This window comes from Aedes aegypti, chromosome 2, assembly GCF_002204515.2.
Source record: "Aedes aegypti strain LVP_AGWG chromosome 2, AaegL5.0 Primary Assembly, whole genome shotgun sequence".
In the NCBI taxonomy this organism is placed as follows: domain Eukaryota; kingdom Metazoa; phylum Arthropoda; class Insecta; order Diptera; family Culicidae; genus Aedes; species Aedes aegypti.
The window spans coordinates 333566174-333589954 of NC_035108.1; the positions used below are offsets into that span (position 1 = coordinate 333566174).

Sequence of the window (23781 nt, forward strand, 5' to 3'; positions counted from 1 at the left end):
CTGATTTTATAATTATGGTTCACACAGTCATTTTCTTTCATGCTTATCTAGGTAGCCATGAGAAATTGTACTACGAATAGTTAACCAATTAACAAAAAGGATTTAGATTTAGCATTATACCATTCTATTTAAACCAATTATATACACGACATATCGATAAAGTAAATACGGATAATACGGCTTACAAATGCTCACTATTGTACATTACTACAGCTCAAAGAAGCTGTCGATCATATGCTTCGGAGCTCTCCGGAACCTTAACATGATTCCAAGCAACTTGAAAATCGAAATGCACGGTTTCACTGGCTTGTTTCCCGTATTTGCTCAAACCACTTCCTGTGATTTCACAAAACTCCAGGATATGATAGCGGAAATATGAAACTTCGAGCTATTGGGTAAGCAATCCACGTTTTTGAAAAGTTCTTAACTTTTCTGCAAAATCATCATCCAGACTCGTTTGAAAACAACTTTTATGTACCTGATCAGAATGATCAAGCGCCTGAAGCACATTTTTTCATTTAAAAGAGATAATTTACAGAGCAGTACGATAAATTACAATTGCTAGCAAACTTAGATCCCATTACACTTCCAAAACATGCCAAAAGCTTCTGTCAGTTTCATCTGGTGAATCCACTTTTGTTGTGGCGTTGGCAACTGATGATCCTCACCTGTGATAAAAGAATTATTTTAAGGTCATCTTTAGGAATCACACAATCAAACTGCTGATGCTTACCCATTCCTCGACATTATTTGGATCAATTTGAAGCAGTGGATAGTAAATACAATTGAAGAACTGCTTCGCCAGTTTATGGCCCGAGCCGAGGCTTTTCCATTTCGCGGACGCGTATGTGACAAAGTATTCGTGGATGACCAGCTAAATTGGATAAATCTTTTTTGTGTGGTACAGTATGGGCAAGGAAATGTTGAACTACATCCCATTATAAAGAAAAACAGATTGACGATTTTCAAATCTCCAGCAATGGAGCACCTAAAATTATTCAAAAGCAACAGTGTCTTCCACATTTTCTTAATATTGCCATATTTTTCTGGAACGCCAGAAGCAACAGCAAACAGCAACAGTATTTTTACGCCAGTATCCTTACATCGGCCTTGAGTCCCGATGACGTCGGAATTATAATCGATAATCGACAGGGTAAATGATTAAAGGACCCTTCTCCATCGCTTGCAGATCGATCTGCCCAGGCCAACTCCCCTTTTTGGACGTCACATAATCAACTAACCCCTGAACGTTCTTCTTCTTGGCATTAACGTCCTCACTGGGACAGAGCCTGTTTCTCAGCTTAGTGTTCTTATGAGCACTTCCACGGTTATTAACTGAGAGCTTTCTTTGCCAATGTTGCCATTTTCGCATTCGTATCTCGTGTGGCAGGTACGATGATACTCTATGCCTAGGGAAGTCAAGGAACTTTCCTTTACGAAAAGATCCTGGACCGACCGGGAATCGAACCCAGACACCTTCAGCATGGCTTTGCTTTGTAGCCGCGGACTCTAACCACTCGGCTAAGGAAGGCCCCTGAACGCATTTATATGCATTTACATTTACATTATTACAGTTTCTGCATTATCATTCAAATCAAAGTGCAAATGTGTTACCTCTAAAAACCCCTGAGCTGATTGGTTAGGTCTGCTGATTTTGAAAGCGATGTTTGGGGCGATTGCAACATTCAAACCCCTTAGACAGCTGCTCAACTGCAACGCTCATCTGGTGCTCAAATCATTTTTTTTAATCAGAAACAAGTCATCAGCGAACAAATGGGTTTTTTTAGGGTGCACAGATGTTGAATAAGATTCTCAGTTGGGTGGTAAACCGTGTAGATTCGACAAGCAACCAATTCAATTTGCACTTACTTTTTGCATTACTGTGTCTACCACGTTTTCCCTTTAGTTTTGGCGAGATTGTTGTTCTCACATCATTACATGCTTCGAGTGGTAGGTTTTAAATTGTATTTATATTTATACAGTGCTATATTCAAAAGTTTGAACTAGTTACTGTACGAATAAACGTGCAAGCTCGACATATTTTTGTAGGACAATACCAGACTGTAATCCTGATGTCGTGAAGAATGTGCTGTTCAATAATATCAACCACTATTGCTGATAACGGTTGCAGACACAAATTCTTTAAACACAATACGCAAATCTTCGAACGATTGTCTTCATGGCTTTTCGGTTTCATGTTTCAGGTCTCCTGACAGAGTGTAGTGTAAATATATATATATTTATTATTAGGTGTGAAACTGGGATATATTTATTGTAATTATTAACAGGCATACCTCTAACCAGCAAACCAAAATGTTGACCCAAAACAATGAATTTATAAACTTATCACGCGACACAAGCACCAATTTTTCGCTATACCACCTTAGAACGCGACAACTTAAGCAATGAAGCGTTATAACGCAGCACCGATTTCCCTACCATTGATGCCAATTTAGTTGTTTTTTTGCAATCTGTGAAACCATTGGTAATGCAATGATCCATGAGTAAATGTTTTCAAACGCTTTGGTTATTACTAATCGTAAAAAGCAATATCTTATGAAAATAAATTTGAATTTTAAGACGGTAGCATACAACTGAATCTAAATAATGGTTATTTATTGGAAATCTTTCAAATCTCTAAACATTTTTTTTTATTCAAAATTTTAAAAAATATTTACAATCATTTTAGTTTTGTATAAATGAATAAATTTTGATTAAAGATATACAATTTTACTATTTACTGAATTTATAATCAACTGAACAGCAACACTGTCAAAACAAAAACAAGCTTGTTTTATGGAAATCTGAACAAACATTTAAAAGGGGCACATCGACATAGGTAAACAATGTCTTTGTAAGACGCTGTTGAACCCAACTCAACTCGATCACGCTTACCAATACTACTATCAGGAAGAGCTAACACTAATCTTTCTGATAGTGGTGTTAGTTTGCATGGGCGAGCTAAAAAGGGCTCAACAGCAACGTTTCTGAAAAAAGGCTCAAGACCTCTCCAGCCCTTTTCAAATGTTTGTCCAGAAATATTTGTCATGGCCTTCTACGGTTCTATTGAGTTGTCATCATATGGTACAAGCGATTCATTGTATCATACTATTGGTGGAAGAAGATCACCTATGGTAAGTATCTCTTACTTAAATAAAAAAAAAATGTTCAGGACCCCCCAATAGAACATTTTCAAACCGGTCTCAAATGAAAGGAGAAAGCCTAATCTTTCATTTGGTGGGTGTTTCATCGATACTGATTTTTTTATATTAATGTTTCCTACCAGAGACACCGTGGCTCAATTAAATATTTTAATCGAGTGCAACAAATATTGTCGGCTATTGAAGTACTATTTTCAGTATGAGCCATCAGATCTACCAATGTTGGCTATCATCTCTCAAAGCTTTGTGTATCAGTGATATAGACACAAAGCTTCATACAAATATGTTCAGATAGACTAAGTGTCTAATAAAAGTTATCCAAAAACTATGATGTAAACAGGCCTTCATAATATAACCGTAACCAATAGGGCTCTTTGGAATCTATCTATATAAATAAAAATGGAGTGGTGTTTGTATGTCACGAAATGGCTTCCGAACGGGTCAACCGATTTGAATGATTATTTTTCCGTTTTGTTCGTCAAGTGTTCCGACGTGTTTGTGTGTATAAAAATCCCAGGATATTCACCGGGAAAGTCGGAAAAACGAGCGTGCACGGAACTGTCATTTTGTATGGGACGATCCATAGCGTTTTTCAACAGCCTACTTGATGGCAAGACGAAGTTTGTCGGGCCCACTAGTTAATAAATAAAGTTAATACCCTCGCAAGCTCATACAATAAGGCTCCACCAGGTTTTGATCTCAACGGAGCCTTCAAGTTGTGTGCGAGCTCCATTAAGTAAAGGCCTTCAAATGTACAAGCGTTATCGATGATTCCTTAAAGCTCTTGAGGTTTATACTCCAGCGTACTGAACTAAATGTAGTTCGTAATAAAGCTTAAATATTTAATATGTTTTGTTTAATTACATTCAAAAACCCATTTTTGATTACACTTGATAAAGTACCGTACAGAATAACTGTAAATAACGGTCTTATTTAATAACTTTTTCTGTAGGGGAGATCCCCCAGTGCCGGACAGCACCTAATACCGGACAAGGTCAAAACTTTGAGAAATCATGGTCCAATCAAGATGGTGTATTACTAGAAAAGAAAGCTATTATGTAGACTAATGTTTGCATAGAATAACACATCCTTGAAATATGCATGCCTTTTTAAAAAAGTAGAAAAGTTTGAAAATCTTTAAAAAATTGACGTATCTACTTAATTTTGAACCCATATAGTAATTATTTTGAATATGAAAAAATACTTTGCATTCCGCAAACATGATCGAACATAATTCTAATTTGATAGTATGAATATATTTTGTACCATAATTGAACTAAATAGGGACAAATTACAATTTTAGTTAAGCACCTCCTGTCCCTCAGATTCGGACAGCTTGATTTGTTATATGATATCTTTGTAATTATTGCATCAGTGTCTCAAAATACTTTCATTTTTCGTGGCTTCCGTCGATCATGGTATTAAACTTGCAATAAAATTAAGAAGAATGAACATTCAGAACAACATCGTAAAATGTGCTATTTTTCATCATATATGAAAGAGGTTTTTGATAGGCATCTTGCAAACTAATAAAAACTCAAATTATTCTTTTAAATGTTGCAAATGCATTGAATTGGTAATTTTAAACTATTCCTATAGTGTACACATTCAATGATGTTCAAATTTACAGAATTCGGGCATTTCCAGATCGTGTCCGGTATTGGGTGCCACCTTCCAATATCGATCAATTTGGTACTAAAATACATCATCAAAATGCAAGGTCAAAATTCATATTTATATTTTCCAATTTATTTTTATACACTATAAAAATGATAATATTCATCATAAATGGGTAACACGAGCCCAGAAAATCAATATTTTTCGAATTATGAATTTAGTGGCTTACGTGTCCGGTACTGGGGGATCTCCCCCTATCTTAACATTCGCATTTTAATTTGTAAATCTTTACGTACTGCTATGCAGAGACTGGCTTTGTATTTTCGTTTACCCATTTTATGATATCATATTTAAAAGCGGTAATAAACCTCCTTAGAAGCTGCCATCAGTGAATTACGATTACTTCTGAGGGTGTTTGTGCCCAATTCATCATTATGACAGCCAGCAGTGATGGCTTTCACGCGGGTCTAACAAGATTAATACGAAAGTGAGACAGAGTATATCTATAAGTCTAGTAGAGCAGTCACCACTCTCCAAGGGACAGGATATTTATGCTAATTGGATCAATTGAGTGAATTATCGCTCCCAAGAAAGGCTGAAGATTTTCTCTACGTTGGCTACCGGATGAGGAGTGTTTTCTTCCCTAAGTGCTAAAATTTACCGCCCTCGCAAGTGTCTGGTCTTTTATGCCCGCGGGTCGGGGAATGGGCGTAGTCAGGTTTCCCCCGCACCATTTTTTCTAAGTTTTTGCATTAAACGTAGCAGCATCGATGGGGATGAGAATGGGTCAAAGCAATATTTAAAAAAATAGATAATAAAAAAAAGATTCCAGGGACAGGATTTTTTAAAATAAATCATCGAAAAATGCATGAAACTTACGTCATTTTGAATTGCCCATTTACAACATCATACAACATCGTACATCATATTTTTAAAAGGGCTTTTTTTAATTATATTTCATTGTCCTTTATATCCACTGTTATTGGGTAGTTGTACCACACTTGAATTGAAAAGATCGATTCTGCCTTGTCCCTATTGCGGACTAATTTCAGTTTCTTAGACCCAATGTCACTACCCGAGAATGGGTAAATCCCTATACTGGAAAGAATATTTCAAATCTTATTACAATAGGTGTTGAACAATCAGTTGAATATTTGCGTTTCTTAATACGTCGCACGCCCGACGAAAGTCAGTCATCTTTCTCTTAATTCAACTTAACCCGAGCAGGTGAAAAAAGCTCAGCAATAGCTAATTTTGATATGGACATCTAACAATGATATTAACTTGATAGATATAAGAGATAAAAGATCTGAAAATGATATCTAAAATTTACTCCTAGAATATCATTAGCATATCATATTTAGCTTTTGAAAGATCTAACCAATATCAGCGAGCTATTCATTTGATCTGCAAACATCAAATTTTGATATGGCTTAGAAGTTCCAGGAATAAAATTTAGATATTGTCTTCAGATCTTTTATCTCTTATGTCAATCAAATCAATATCTCGTTTTGATGGTCAGAACTTCGTTTCTGCTCGGGAATAGTCAAATATAATAGTTCAACAAATTTCTAGCTGATTCCTTTCTTAAGTTTGCAATAGTCAACTCCAGTAATTAACATTTGAATTTCTTGATTATTTTTGCCTGAATTTTGCAGGTATCTTTATGCAAACTTGCATAATTCAGGCAAGAAACTTATCAAGAAAGTGATACAAAAATTTTACCAACAATGCCCCCAAATCAGTTGATAGTAGTTTTTAAGACCGTAGATTTTCCCTCGGCAGTGAAAAAAAAATCGGTATTGACTGGAGTTCTTCATTTATAAGTGTTTGGAAAAATCATCGCCGTCGCATCCATCCGTATGGTTCACTTTGAGCTCTTCCACTACAGCATCTACCACTGCACTATGGTCCAGGAATCAGTTTTACGCGGAAAGATGCATTTTGAGCTTTAGAATGAAACATTAGACAAAAACGGTCTTCTACAAAGTTGTTTGTATTAGTTAAGCCCTTTGTTTGATGTTATTGAAAATTAGGGTGGACCACATTTTCATAGAAATTGTGTAACTAACTTTCTTATTTGTAGAAATTTTATTATACATGCTTCAGCAAAGTTGTAGACCATTCAATTTCAAGCCACTTTGCCAAAAAAAGTTTTTTTGTATCTCTTAAATTGACCGATTTAGAGCTTTTTTCATACGGTGACATAGGGTGGTCCGAACAAAACTGGTTTTCTGGCTCTAGAGTTTTCAATTCAAATTTCTCATCAAAGTAGTCTAAGAAACACTTTTAGAGCTTTAAAAAATGCGTAATTTGGTGAGTGAAGAAACTCGCTATCTCCTTCCATTTAGGAGTTATTGTTGTTTTTCTCTCAAAAACATGCTTACTTTGAATGTGAAAATCTCTGATTGGGGCAAACATAAAAAATATCTTTTGACGGCATTCAAAAGACAAAATAATATTGTATATTATATCAAAAAATTACAGATGTGTTATTTTTGTAACTCTAATAAAACGTCTTGAAAGCCAACTATTTTTAATCACAAAAACTTTAATAACTTTTGAGCTAAAATAGATATCAACAATCTTTTTGCATGAAAATTTGCGTTTTGTTAAGTTCTAAAAGTCGTTCATAGACGACTTTGATGAGAAAATAATATTAAAAAAACTAGAGTTGAAAAACTTATTTTTGTTGGACCACCCTGCGATGATTAGGAAAAAATGCTCTAGATTGATCAAATTTTGAGCTACAGAAAAACTTTTTTTGGCAAAGTTGATCAAAATTTCAAGTTCTACCACTTTGCCTAAGAGCATATACCAGTATTTTTGCAAATGAAAAAGTTGATTATATGATATATGTGATATTGTGGACCACCCTAGTTTGCATGACACAGTATGTTAGCTTACATTTTAAGAAACAATTTTGTAAAAGATCATTTTTGTCTAAAATTTCATTTTCATGCTGAAAATGCAAAATAATAAAAAAAAACATACTATGAAAATCTTCAAAATAGTTTTAGAGCCCTATCTTTCTTATTTCGGATTTCTCGTCAAAGCGTTCTATGAACGACTTCAAGAACTTAACAAAACGCAAATTTTCTTGCAAAAAGATTGATGATATCTATTTTAGTTCAAAAGTTATTAAAGTTTTTCTGCCTAAAATCCTTTGTTTTTCAAAGCATTTTATCAGAGTTACAAAAATAACACATCTGTAATTTTTTGATATAATATACAATTTTATTTTATCTTTTGAATGCCGTCAAAAGATATTTTTTATGTTTGCCCCAATCAGAGATATTCACAATCAAAGTAAGCATGTTTTTGAGAGAAAAACAACAATAACTCCTAAATGGAAGGAGATAGCGAGTTTCTTCACTCACCAAATTACGCATTTTTTAAAGCTCTAAAAGTGTTTCTTAGACTACTTTGATGAGAAATTTGAATTGAAAACTCTAGAGCCAGAAAACCAGTTTTGTTCGGACCACCCTATGTCACCGTAGGAAAAAAGCTCTAAATCGGTCAATTTAAGAGATACAAAAAAACTTTTTTTGGCAAAGTTGCTTGAAATTGAATGGTCTACAACTCTGCTGAAGCATGTATAATATAATTTCTACGCATAAGAAAGTTAGTTACACAATTTCTATGAAAATGTGGTCCACCCTAATTTTCAATAAAATCAAACAAAGGGCTTAACTAATACAAACAACTTTGTAGAAGACCGTTTTTGTCTAATGTTTCATTCTAAAGCTCAAAATGCATCTTTCCGCGTAAAACCGATTCCTGGACCACTGTGCACTGCATCGTTCTATTACATAGTTAACACAACGTAGTCTAGTCCGATTGAAGGTACACTTTGTTCAATTCAGAAATGTGAAATTAATGTTTAACTATCTGCTGGCAATGTCGTCTATCGAGCCTACCATGCCACTTGCTTGATCAATAAGGTTTCCCCAAAAATTTTATATGATCCAGGCTTTTCTCAAAAATAATTTTGAAAGATTGGTTAAAGAAATCGAAAGAAATTCTTCCCAAAACTTATCTTGGGATTTCTATAGAGATTACTAAAGATTCTTTCTAGTATTTCATCCCCTGGGATGCGTCAAATTGTTTTTAAAAGTTGTTTTCAAACGATTCTTCCATAAACTATTCCAATGATTTTTGTACGAATTTATCAAATATTTCAAAATTATTCAACTGAGCATTTTGTTTCTATTTTTTTTTGCGAAACGTTTTCTGGGCAATGCGGAAAGGAGACCCAAGCGCTCGAATTCGCTCTCGCGCGTCCGGAGTGATTTTATTTTTTTTCTTTTCTGGGTGTACGCTTCGTTCGTTCCCGAGTGGAGTCTGTATGCTGTAAGTGCAGCTGAAAGCGGATTGTGACTGCTCAGCCAGGGTTGAAGGATCAATTGGTGAGCTCGTTTCATGCTTTAATTTCAAATCAGTAATATATGTATGAGTGCACATTTAATCAGTTCCCCAATTAAATTTTTTCCAGACATATCTCCTCTTATTTCTTCTGAAATTTTACCATGAGTAGTGGTAGAGAACGGTGAGCAAAGTCTGTTTATGCATTACAGGAAATAACCTACCGCAACCGTGGTTCCTTTTGTGCTATTGTATTCATGCTTTCTTTGCTCACACACTCGAACACTGCACAATGGTCGGAAAAAAGTGAAGTTTGACCAAAACTATTTTTATCGCCTTAATCGATGAAATATGTAATCTGAATATGTTATTTGGCGTTTTTGTTGTTTCAGTAGGGGTTATTCACAAATTACGTAACTTTGAAAAAAAGATATTTTTAAATTAAAATTGTTATCAAACTGGGCTGAAAGCACAAATTTTGTTTATATTTGATTGAGTTTGGTCAAAATGTGTATGAATAGTGGTAAAATATATTTTAAATAAACTTTGTATGAAAAATATCATCAAAATATATGTAAAATATTGAATTATTCAAAAAGCTCTAACTTGCAAATCATCAAATTTCTGCAAAAATTTTAAAGGTTTTTTTGTAAGATCTAAGGATGCTTTTTGATGTGCAATATTCGAAATGGCGGCGACATGACGCGACAAGAGTTGTTTTTCATATTCAAAATCACCAAAATTACTAAAGTGTAATATTGAATAGTATTAAAACTTAAACCAAATATTTTTTTCCATCCTTATGCTCGATAAAAGTGTTGAACCATAAGCTTTCAAATAGTGGGTAACTTTGGGGAAATATTGCATTCCTAAAATATAAATTTTGTGCTCTATTTTATTGTTACATTTTTCAATTTTTTGACTTCAGCTGGTTTGCCGTCATAAAAATGATAGAAATTTAAATTTTAGTTCAATTTCAATTAAGGATCATAATAATATAACACATGAGGTATATTTTAAAATTAAAAAAATCATAAAAATCTCAAAAAAGTTTTTGGTAGTTTTGGCCGCCCCTTTATATGGAGCCCGACCATTGTGCACTGTAGAGAGCATCGCATAATTTTATTTTGATATGCGCTCACGCATAAGATTTCCCGTGATATTCCTACGAACTATCGGTAAATTTTATCAATATTGTCGTACATTAGTTTGTAATCTATCTACTATAATCAAAATCTACCCAGTTATTTATAAAAAAAAGCAATTGACGGGAAAAGAACGGCTACAAGCAATATTTGCTCATCCAGAAATCACGCTCTTTTTACATTTGTTTTATTCAGGTTCTCTGATGCAAGAATCTGTGAGCAAATCGGTCACTGTTGGCTCGTGAGCGTGGCTTCTTTTTCACTTTGATTCATTTTGCGTAAACGAAAGCATCATTTCCACCACTGACCATTAGTTATTTCCAAGATTCGCACAACAAATCCTCAATGGAAACTTCTCATCAGGAATTTCCCTGAATTATTTTTAAAATTCATCCAAGGATTCCTCAAAAAATGTCTAAAAGTACTTCTAAGATCACCTGTAAGAATTGTTTTTGATTGATCTCCCAGATACGTAGCTATTTTTTCTTAAGGTGATCAAAATTCATCCAGTAGTTCATCTAAGAATTTCTCTAAATATATATTTAGAAACTCCTGCAATTTTTTATCCAAAAGGTTCTTTTTCTGCCATGAGATCCCTAAAAATTGTTACAGGAACTTTTATAACAATGAGTACTGAAATTCTTTCAAGAAATCCTTAATATTCTTATAGATTCTTCAGAACACCCTTGCTGAAATTCTTCTAAATATTTGTACTAGAATCTTTGTTGAAATTCGAAACTGCAATTACTTGAACCAATGCATCAAATAATTACTTCTTTTCATAACATTTTTTTCGCAAAGATTACTACAGAGATTTTGTACGACTTTTTTTTAGAGATTTCTGAAAGAAAACCTCTATACTTCATATATTTATCTCCACCATACTATCGGAGACAAGTAAATATTAAAATGGTAAATTTTCCTTAGACATATTCCGAGATGAATAATTTCTTTATGGTATAAATAATTAACATACCATGGTCCTTATTCACCCTGATTCTTGTTTACGTCACATCCAACTTTCGATCGAGTCCTATTGGTTCGAATCCATGGCCCATTTGATTTGACTGGCGTAAACGGGAGTGCAAAATGGTTTTCGATTGGAAGAGCATTCGAACGTTAACGAGAATAGGAGTGATAAAGTTTTCTTGAGAAATTCTTAGAGATATTTTTATAGTTATCTGGAAGTGAATTCTTAAAAGTGAGGGCTATAATAATTCCAGAAATATTTCGAGAAGCTATATCCGAAACAGGAGAAAAAACTTACGCTTTTTTCTGTAATCATAGTAAATAATCTTGAGGGAATTCCCCTGCACATTATCGAGAAAATATGTTTAAAAACTAATACTGAGAAAAAATTGTTTGAAATTATCAAAAGAATTTTCGGAATATGTTTACAGAAAAGCAATGCAGCAAAATAGCAGAAACATAGAAAAAGCATCTGGAATGTGCTTCTTCAAAAAATAAATTACAAATTACTTAAGATATATTGTTTTGTCTCAAATTACCAGCAAATGGCAGTCGATTGCAATTCAATTTAAATGTATTCATATCAATTTTGTTTTTCGGGAGTAGTGATGATCTAGCACAAAATCAGATAGAATGGCTCACATAAATTTATATGCAAAATTGTTCATTTTAATACGATTTATTTCTACTGTTCGGAATTTGAATCAAGGTGTTCGTAATACGAAACAGAATAAACACAGTGTAAATTTGAATCTAAATATTGTTCCATGCTTTTACGTTAAATCAATACTAAACAAGTTTAAATAAATATTTATACCGGCACACCCAACAGCTAACACTCAGGCTTTGCAAAGAAATTGGAATTTTAACAAATATCAGCTATGATTATCAGATGCATTTGAAGTCACTGTTGGCCTTAAGTGTTCGGAATATGGGTCAAAACGGTACTCATAAAAATTATGGGTTTGGCAATAAATTCTCAAAAAAATATAATAAAGCGTTTCATGAAAAATCCTAATCTTATTCAGGAGTGAATTTGAGGTTAACTCTCTGAACATGATCGATAATTAACGCGCGAGGGAATTCCATGAAGATTAAAGGAGACCTGTTAAACTTGACTTCCGGAGAGCAGTGATGAATAGCGGCGAGCGTGTCTGCAGAGCCGAATCAAAAGCAAAAAAAATAAAATACTCGTGAGCATTAGAGTGCTGATTTACTTGTATCTGTCTTGCTCGCGAGTACACGAAGATAAAGTGATTCACATACGTGTTCACAGCTGTCCAGAGTCAAGTGCGCTTTTGAAATAGAAAAGGTATTTCCCCTCCGATTTTTCTAATTTTTAAAGGTTTTTGACTGTCGATTTGATGGATATACAATTGATTTGTCTGTCGAAAACATAATAAATCACACCATGTTCGGTCTCTCGCGAGTAAACTTTTTGCTATTTCTTTCGATATGTTCTTCTGAGCAAGTGGGTGCGAACTTCCTCAACCCAAGTCTGTTTGCGAGTCTGTAATGTGTGTTTTGCGTTGGTTTTCACCCGTGGGGTTCATGTAGTGCATTTGTTTTTCAGGGGATAAAGTATCATCAAACTCTTTTAAATTCTACTTATGTCATATAAAAATAAAATTTTTAACTTAACAGCAATATCTCGGAACTCATGACATTGCAAAACATGGTTACAAGAGATCGGGATTTCCACAATTATCGATTGTAATTTATTTTGTAGAAATTCTATTTAGAAGTATATACTGACACTTTTATGGGTGGTACTTCAAGAAAAAAACATGAGTAATTCTTGGGAGAATTTCTCAAAAAAAAAAAAAAAAAAACTGAATATCAAGAGAAATGCTGCATAGAACTCCTTTTGTATGATGTTAGTTAAGATCTTTTAATAATACCTGGGATTTTGGAGAGATCCATGAATTTCCCATGGATTCTCTTATAGATGAATTCCATCCAGGATGAGTCGAAATAAATAAAAATCGTGCTCAATAATCTTTGATTTGGATTAAATTTTGCATCAAATCTTCAACAAAACTTGAAAACAATGGTGCCAGTACTGGCACCGTTGTTTTTAGATTTTCCGAAGGAGGAAAAGAGAGCGATTTTCTGATGACGTCACCGTGCAATGGGCAATTATGACTCAAGAATAACTTTTGAAAATGGCCTGTAAAGTTTTGCATGCAACTTATTTGCAAAATTATAACTCCGAAACTGTTGATTTTAGAGAAAAAATGTTCTTTGAAGAAAATGTAGTGAAATACTGAAAAAATATTTTATTTATTTTCAATGAAAATTCAAAAATAAATCTTAAATTTCAAATTACACAAAAACCCATTTTAATTATTCTTTTAAATTTTCGCCATAGAATCTTAAACGTGTGGGCCTCGTGGCCGAGCGGTTAGTGTCGTTAGGCAGTGAGCGCATCGTGTCATGGGGTGTGGGTTCGATTCCCGCTTCAGCCATTGAAACTTTTCGTCAGCAATGTTTCTCTGCTGTGCCACTGGAGCATGCTTGTCCGTTGTCTAGTGTTAAGTTACAGTCTGTGCAGCTAAATGGCTGAAGACGGTGTCCGTGTCTAAAAAAAACATGGTCTTTACTCTCGAAAACGTATTGTTATTGATATAGAATCACGAATAACATGGCATATTTTGATATTTAAATATTGTTTTCTTTTGCATTAAACTTGATGTAATTCTAAAATGGCTACTTCTAGGGAAGTTATCCATGTAATCTTAATGGCTTAGATTAATTTCAAGATTCTTATTTCCTCTACAGAACGTATCAATTTTGACATTTCCATAGCAAATTCGACCATTATGACTCAAGAATAACTTTTGAAAATGGCCTGTAAATTTTTGCATGCAACTTATTTGCAAAATTATAACTCCGAAACTGTTGATTTAAAAGAAAAATGTTCTATGAAGAAAATGTAGTGAATCGTTTTGACTATAAAAAAATACACTGAAAAAATATTTTATTTATTTTCAATAAAAATTCAAAAATAAATCTTAAATTTCAAATTACTCAAAAACCATGTTTAATATATTTTAAATTTTCACCATAGAATCTTAAAGTAAATAGATGTTTGGGACAAAGTTTGATAATGAAGAAATTTTTAATAAAAATGTTTTCCGTAGAAAAACTTTTGGTCGATTTTATTAATTTTGATTTTTGTCAAAATAAATACGTTCTGATCATACTATACTCTTGAAGTAGCCATTTTCGAATTATCTAAAATTTAGTGCAAAAAATGATAAATTAAATAATAAAAAAGGTCATTTTCTTTAGTTATGCGCGATTCTCCATCAAGGAAATCAAGTAAGTGGAAAGAAATATGGTCTTTACTCTCGAAAACTTATTGTTATTGCTGGAGAATCACGAATAACAAACTAAAATGGCATATTTTAATATTTAAATAATGTTCTTTTGCATTAAACTTGATATAATTCGAAAATGGCTACTTCTAGAGAAGTTATCCATATAATTATTATGGCTTAGAATAATTTCAAGATTCTTATTGCATCATGAGAACGTATTTATTTTGACTAAAACCAATTGATCAAAAGTTGTTTTTAGAAAAACTTTTTTATTAAGAGTTTCTCCATCATGAAACTTTGTCCCAAATATCTGTTTACTATCAAGATTCTTAGGTAAAAATTTAGAAAATATTAGAATGGGGTTTTTGTGTAATTAAAAATTTAAGTTTTAATATTAAATTAAAAAAAAAAAACATACAACATTTTTCAGTGTATATTCCAAACGATTTACTACAACTTCTTTATATAAAATTTTACTTTAAATTCAACAGTTTCAGTGTTAGAAATTTTCAAATAAATTGCATACAAAAAGTAAAAGGTTATTTTCAAAAGTTATTCTCGAGTCAAAATGATCGATATTTCTATGAAAAATACTTATTGTATCATACCAAAAATATGTGCAAAATTTACTGCAAATCGAAGATGGTCGAGTTCTGTGACTGACTGATTTGACATGGAATTTGTCTAAAACGTTATTGCTTAATAAAATAAAATGCCAGCATTAATATTGAAACAAACTTATGAGATTTTTTATACTGTGCCCCTCTGACTATGCTCATGGTCCGTGGCCCTCGGCGATAAGAATCATCTGTCGGTGGCAGCCGCCATAACAAGCGGCACTGTCGCCGTGGGATTTAACGCACGGTTTTGAATCGGGAAGGTATCTGGATTTCATTAAAAGTTGCTCCTTTATCCGATAAGCCAGCGTTGGGGTCGTCAGCAGAGGGGGGATCGATGGGGAGACGGCGCATGCTTTTATTTGCATAATTATTAGCGTGGGCCCACCGAGTGTGACAGAAGCGTCCCCCGAAGCTGATTTAAGCCAGAAGGGACAATGACCGGCGACTAGCAAAAGCGGTTCTGCGGGCTGACGCATTGAGATGTCAGTTTTCATTAGGCCGGTCAGTCAGTGCCGAGATAAAAATAAAAATTACGGACATGTTTCCGAATAAACATTCGAAGAGTATCATCGGATGAAAGCCCGATTGCATGTGATACAATTGCCAGCGGGAGAATCAATTTTTATTTTGAAATTAAATGGCATTCGTTGGTTTCAACAACAATTGAAGAAGACAACTAAAATTAAATTTGGCAGCATGTTAAGAAAACTTTAATCAAAGTAAATTTTATTTTCAATCAAATATGAATCGATTCAATCCATAGAGAGAATGAGAAGCCATTTTGCATGTTTCCCACACGAGCCATCTGTCCATGACATGCAGTCATTTTTAACCTACAGCATTGCTTCAAGCACTTGTCAAGTGTACCGTAAAACTCCAACATTATAGCTACGCACTAGAGATCACTCGCTGTTTTCGACGGATTAGTTGTCAAGGGGATTAGTATCGCAAGAAAAGTGTTTTTTGAATTCAGTACTGTACCATCCAATTATAAATAGAAATTTATATCTATCGACAGATATGCGTATTCTAACCGCAACAGTAAAACCGCTTTCGGTGTCTTTCATTAGACTCAAATTGTCTGTAACATGATACATGGTTTCTTTAGCTTTAGTTACAAAAACTCTCAGTTGATGACTGGAGTAGCGTAATCAAAGTATATTGGACAGACCGTTACGCGTATATAATTTGGCCATTTACGGCAAAATCAAATGGAAGTGGTCTTCTGCCATACAAAAATTTTAAAATTTATATGGAAAGTGGTCATTGGCCAGATCTCGTCCCGCCTTCCCCCATAAATGAACACGTGGCTCATGGATGACTCCAAATGATACAATAGAATAAATTTGAAAATCTACATGATAAAAATCATCATACACCATTGCTTTACTAAGCGTTGCATCAAATTTAATGCTGGCAATAACTCATAAAACTAAATATGTTGGGCAATCGCATGCAACATATTTGCCCATATATTTCCCGTAAGACATCTAACTGCAGCGAAAAGAAAGCACCTCGCTCCGGAACACAACATCGGGGCTGATGGCCCAAGAGGTGGAGCAATTATGGCGACTAACTCAATCAAAATATTTGGCGCACCTCGTAATAGCGCAAAGACGACGAAAACTTTAATCGATATTCGCTTCAAACATGCAACTAACCAATAATCACGAAAGTCGTAAAACAGTACATACCAGCAATACTGCCCTTTCCTAGGGCGGGGGGACGAATTGTTCCGTTTCGTGTAGCATATTATTCATAAGCTGGAGGGGAAAAAAGTAACGAAATCAAACACATGTCGGAGCGGAGAGGGTGGGAATAACATACCGACTAATTTTCATCAAGTTTTTCCTTCAGCTCTTGCTGAGCCGGTTCGACGAAAAAGCGCTCGGAAAATAGGTACATACCAAAGCGGGTTATACAAATATAATTCATAATGTTGAAACCGTCAAATGGGGTATCATTGATCTGCGGGGATCGGTTTGGTTCTCCACGTAAGAAGCACGTATCATAATTTTAAGTTTCAACTTTTTTTTTATTAAATTCACGAGATTACGAAAATTAAGGTTGTTGTATATTGAATATACAAGTAACATACTTTTTAAATTAAAAAAACGACTCAGTTTTCAAAATTTTCATGAGAATGTTTAATTCTACAAAATTAACAAATAACTATCGGGGCACAAGTTTGCTTGGTGTAGAAAATTTACAGTGGAACTTTTACAGCAAACTAGAAAGAAAATCTGGAAACACTGGATGGGCTTCAAACCTTATCAGGTCAGTTGTTCACAGATAAAGACATAAACTATTTCATAAAAGTGCTATAAAGCTATTGAACAATTTCTACGTATTAGTTCGAAACAACTCAAAACACAGCTTAATTGTGTTTTGAGTTGATCTGAACTGATACTTAAACATTGTTCAATAAGAGATTTTTATGATTAAAAATGAAAATAATCTAAGAGACACTAGTAACTTTGTTAGTGTTATATTATGATTGATTGATGAGTGCATTTCATTTGAAGGAAACATAAATGCTTTTAGAAGAAGACAGTTTTTGTTGCTGCCTCAGTTTGGGGTAAAGTTTTCGGCAACCGTGAGCCGTATCATGTGATTTCTAACGATGATAGTCTGAATAAGAGATGTTGAAAACATTCTGATTGTTTTTCTTTGAAAATATTGTGCGATAAAGGTAAGCTAAATTATAGCCTTTTTCCGGTGGTAGGTTATTACGCATATATTCGTTTGGCATAAAACCGTTTGGCATAAAGTTATTTGGCATAATGAGTCTGAAATCAAGAATTTCTTAAGATGACATTCGTTTTTACGTTTCTATTGAATTGTTTTTGGAGTCATGATACAAAATGATACTTTATTCAACAATCATATGCTCTTGATTAAATTAAAGCATGTTAGGAAAGTTATTGTCAATAATATTTTATTATGTACCCAGAAATTCTTGCAAAGTTTCGCTATTGGAATAAATTTTTGCACTAGAGCTTTTTATAGCACAAATTCACCCTTCTTTCAAACGTTCTAGGATTTTCTTCTAAATATGACAAAACTATAATTATAGGTATAAAAACCGTTGATTTAAAATTTAATTCAATTTCACCTTCTTTTATACATATGCTGTTTTTTTTTAATATTTTAATGATTCCAAGTGACAAAAGGGTGGCATTCGACAACATCGATGTGCTCAAGTTATCAGCGAATGGAGATATTGTTAACTGCAGTTACTTCAATGGGTTGTGCTACTTTTCCCCGAATGTCGGTTTCCCGAATGTCGTTTCCCCGAACGCCAGTTCCCCGAATATCCAGTTTCCCGAAAAGTTTTAGCACAAACACTTCGATGACTTCAATTCTGAACGCAATTATTGATGTCTTTTTGTTTTATTATGCCGCAATAATTTTTGTCGTCCAATCTTCTATTGATTTATTCATAAATTTTGCCTTCTTTTAAAAATAGGTTGTTCTTTATATTTCTTCTTTCTTGCGTTACGTCTCAACTGGGACAAGTGTTCTTATGAGCACTTTCACAGTTATTAACTGATAGCTTTCTTTGCCGATTGACCATTTTTGCATGTGTATATCGTGTGGCAGGTACGAAGATACTCTATGCCCTGGGAATCGAGAAAATTTTCTTTACGAAAAGATCCTCGACCAGTGGGATTCGAACCCATGCCCCTCAGCATGGTCATGCTGAATAGCTGCGCGTTTACCACTACGGCTATCTATTAGGGGTATTCACTTAAACTTGCGTAAAGCAAAATTCGGCGTATGAATTATTTCAAATGAAAAAATTCACTCCTTATGTCATATGATAGAATAATAATCTAGTTACCGGCTATAAACGTCAGTCACTCATAGCGACAATGGACCATTGCACGAGCTCACCCGTTGACGTTTGAGCGGTGCCGTGTTATTTACGTGACCATGGAAACTAGTGAATTCGGCACCGCTCAAACGTCAAATTAGTAGTCCATAGACCAATGCACGAGTTCACTATTTTGAAGTTTGAGCGGTGCCGAATTCACTCGTTGCCATGGTCACGTAAATAACACGGCACCGCTCAAACATCAGATAGTGAACCCGTGCATAGGTCCATTGTTGTGGTTTGAGCTGAAAATTTCTCGTTTTGGGATTCATTCAAATTTGGTTTGGCAATTCCACGCGTGTAACTTTACACATATTTTAAATTAGGAATTTGACTAAACACTAGGTAATTTAAAATAGAAAAAATAGTGAATTGTCTATCTCACGAATACCAACCAAGTTATGATGCAGCAGTGCTTTACTCGGCCACTTCTGTGGAGCTTCTGCAGCTGGTCTTGGACTAAATTGTGTAATTTGTAGTGGAAAGAGAGCCTAACATGCATTGTATGGCCTATCTTAAAATTATACCACAACCAAGTCTCGGGTCTTTACAGTCATTTTGGTGCATTTTTGGTCATTACTAAAATGATTCTAGGTTCTAGGATCCAGCAAGTTTTCAATTTCAACACTTCTGATCAATGTCACTTGAATTCTCAAACCAATAATGATCATCACACGTCAACTTCGCCTGTAGGCTCATATTCACTGAAAAGCTCGACTACACATATCATTTCAATTCCACACTCTATGAGGTTTCGTATGAACAGTAATGGAAATCAATGATAATAGTACTAAATTTGGCTTTTTATTATTAATTATAGCACAGCTGCAAAGGTTTCCATTTTTATTACGACAATAGATCAGAATAGATCTATCACTGCTTTGTATAGCAATTTTCGAGAGCTTTTTTTTGTGTAGGTAAACATTGCTACATAGTCGAATAAAAATCATTCATTACTAGTTTGTTTCTAACGAAACTCAAAAGTAGGGTCTGTGCTGGCTAGATAAAATACAAAAATCAATAATTTCAATGTAAAACTTTATTTATTCAAAAAAAGTTTTCACAGGTGGCATTTAAAATGCCCCAATGCAAAATACAAAAATATAAAAATATTTATTTGTTTAAAAAAATATTGTGATTCTCGTTGTCAAAGTCATGCCCATACTTTTTGGGACACCCTATACAATTGTTAAATTTGAGTGTCTAGTAAATATCAATAATATAAAATTGGCTCCGTCATGCCTCAAACCGATTGAGCCTTCGAAAAATCGATCATATTGAACATTTTTTGCAGCATTTGTTTGCAGTTTGTTATTGACAACGTTCAAAAGAGCGTAATTTTAAAACGGATCCTACGATTTTTTTTTAATTTTGCCCAACCATGCAGCTTTCTAGGGTAGGTCATGATGGTGTTACACGGAGTTTTGAACCTGACTATTTTTGTTGGATTATACAAGTCGAAATATGAATAACCCTGTTTATTTTGATGGTAGCGAACAGAATTTTTAATAATGTGCGTTTAAAATGTATTTTTCGTATGCCATAGGCGGATGGGTTCTCTTTGGAATACTATGCCATTTAAGCCAAATTTATTGTTGGCAGGCAGAAAGAGAAGGTTTAGGGGCTAGTTGAACCAGATACTGAGATACGAACCATACTGACGAGAAATGCTGCCATGTAAAACTTCCGAGGTTAATTATGGGGCTGTTATTAAGATTGCAAATGCAAACATATGGAGGGTTATAACTCCCCGAGACTACCTTGGGAACCCCTTGAAAGCTACAGTGGCTACCAACCACTCCCGGAAAACTAGCTGAGTAACATGAGACTCCTGAACTGTGTTGCAGGGTCAGCATGTCACTGGGTAATTGGACCCAAACTTTTGCACGATGACTTGAATGACTGTTTCATTGAGTTTAAATACTTTTCAGATTTTTCCGCCAAAATTTCGTGCGGTCTCTTCAAAGAATATAAGATTACGATTCTAATGACACTTTGATTCAAAATTTTGGTCGATCCAATGCTGAGGAAAAAAGATATGTGTGTTTTTTGAAAAATGTCACAATTTTAAGTAAAAAATTAGTATACAAAGTTCAAAAAATGTTTTTGGAAAAATACATACGAAGTAAGAATAACTCTTTTCCTTTCGAATGCGGCTTAGAGAGTTTCAATTGGACGTGTAATCACAGAGATATGGACAGAATACTTTTGTATGTTTTTTTTAGGGAGTGAACCCAAACTTATGCACGGGAGTATACCTATAGGCAGTACTGGGAATGGTAATAGTAGTAGGCTTGAATTTCGGGAAAATCATGTGGCACTTCCCAGTACAGTAGTTTAAAAACGTGAATTTCATCAAGTAGCCTATGTTGGTTGCATGAATTTTCTAAATCGTTAGTGTCATTGAAGGATTTATATGCGGGAAATAGAACATTTTTATACAGTAATTTTGGGTTGCCCTTAGCAACGGGTATTTTGCAATTTTCAAGGCTCTTTGCCTACAGCAACGATAGGCGTGAGTTTCACTGACTGCGATTGGCTTTGTTTGGCTACTGAGGAATTAATTTTCTGATTTTTTCCAACCCTGCCTATAGGAGCACTATTTCTAACCTCTGTTCCTATAGTAACACTAGCATCGCGGCGAAAGCAAAACGCAAATCAAATCTTATTTTTACAAAACTTTTTTTTTTTCTTTCAAAGAATGGAATAAAAACTTTCGATTAATGTAAAAATGTTCTTGATTCTTCAATTATTTTGTTTCTCTTAGTAGTGCAACTATAAGAACAATAAATCCACTATAGGTGTAAGAGAGCTTTATTTTTAAGCAAATTCATTTATTTCTAACATCCTTTGAACAAAATCAAGCTGCAAATCAATGGCATTTAATTAAATAGCTCTTGACCTTAATGTCAAAAAATCAGAGCAGGCAATCGTCAGATTCGTCACCGTGCCGTGACGAAATAAAAAAGACATCGTCATTCAGAATAATAACTCTGACCAGTGAATCAATTGTCACCCAACACGTAGCAACAAAGACATTGTCATCTCCTATTCTTGTTGCAACAATTTCGTTCCGCAACATCAGTTTATCATTACTTGAACAGACTATGACAATGATCGATCACCACGTGTGCAGCGATTTTCTGGGCTTCGTATTGCAATTTTCGAGAACTTTTTCCGTGTTGGTAAACATTGACACATTATCGAACAGCATCCATAAAACAAATTTGGTTTTGCGTTTAAAATAACTGATTAATGCGAGTTGAAAAGGATGCAACAATGTTGCGCTCTGTGATTGTCATGACAATTTTGCTTTTGATTGTATCCTTATCCGCAACAGTTGGGACAAACGGTTGTGAGCGAGCTTGCTTTGTTGTTTGTTTTTCGTCTATTTTTTAGACAATTTGATTCACTGACTCTGACAGGTCGTCGTCTCGTCATCGACGAAAGAATGCACGACTAACTTCAATCCAAAATCGTCAACGAGCAAATTTCTCTTCATTCCGTTTGCTACCCTCACTCACTGTATATTCGCTTGCTTCGCACAAACCTACGAATGCCATCACATAATTGCTTGTATTGGCAAATGAACACGCTCTTTTCATGATCCTACAATAGCTCTGTTGGTAAGCGCGTGGAATTGACGATTCAAAGATCGTTGGTTCGAAATAAAACGTGTTTTGTTGTTTTTTTTTTTTTAAATACTCTTAAGGCCCAAGTAAAAATGGAGCAAGTGTCAAAAGTGAAAAAGCAGTTTTCGCCGTTGAAATCAACAAATCGAACACTGTGTGTTTTTAACAGCTGTTTTATTTGCAAAATAAAAAGGCTGTGTGTTTTTATTTTTTCCGATTGGTTGATTTCAAGGGCAAAAACTGCTTTTTCATTTTTTGACATTTGCATCATTTTTACTTGCACCTTAATCTGTCGAAGACACGATACATATTTTTAGTCGGCTTCCGAACGAAGATTCGCCCGTAACGAAGGCATCGTATTTATTCATCATGACGCCGAGCCTATGTGATCGGATCTCTGCAGCAACTCGTCATCCGGCACTGGTTGAGTGACAATGGCGAAGCTTATTTTAGTTTCGTCGCCGACTTTTTCCATTTGACGGTGACAATTGTCTAGCCTGCAAAAAAAAAAAAAAAAATTGCTACAATGTATAGCAAAATGGTCGTAAAAACCTTTAGTGCAACTATAGGAGACTGTCTATCAAGGGTACATCGACCCTAGGTCTCTCATGTTAATGTGTATAAGCCACTATGGCTACAATTAAAACAATGGTCCAAACCGGTTCTTCTACCTTATGTAGTTTCTAAATGTAGCCAAAGGAGCTCTGGATTGTTCCTGTGGCTGGAGTTATTCCGGTGGCCACTGGGTCAAGAAGGGTGTTGTGCTTTTGTACCCATGAAGGTAGGCAAGTGCCAAGTCACAGATAGTTTCCAGAACCGGTTATAATGTGACCACTCTGTCGAAGAATTAAAAAAAAAAAACATCAGTGTGAACATGGAACAAAAAGTCATATAAATAATTAAGTTAACGCAACAAACTTGCTCCCTTGCTCCAGTAGCTGCCGCCGTGTTCCAGTAGTCAACGGATGGAAGTAATTTTTCAAATTGATGTATAAAAATGAAGAAAAGGCCCAGAGATGATCTGTATGCTTCATTCGAAAGATATTAGTTGCTGTTCCGAGGGGAAAATGTT

The 23781-nt window shown here is 34.5% G+C and overlaps 1 protein-coding gene across 6 annotated transcripts in view; it reads left to right on the forward strand.

Moving 5' to 3' along the window:
* Positions 1 to 23781, forward strand: part of LOC5572620 (protein turtle homolog A) — a 339330-nt gene that overhangs the window by 32227 nt on the left and 283322 nt on the right. The gene's annotated exons all lie outside the window — the stretch shown is intronic.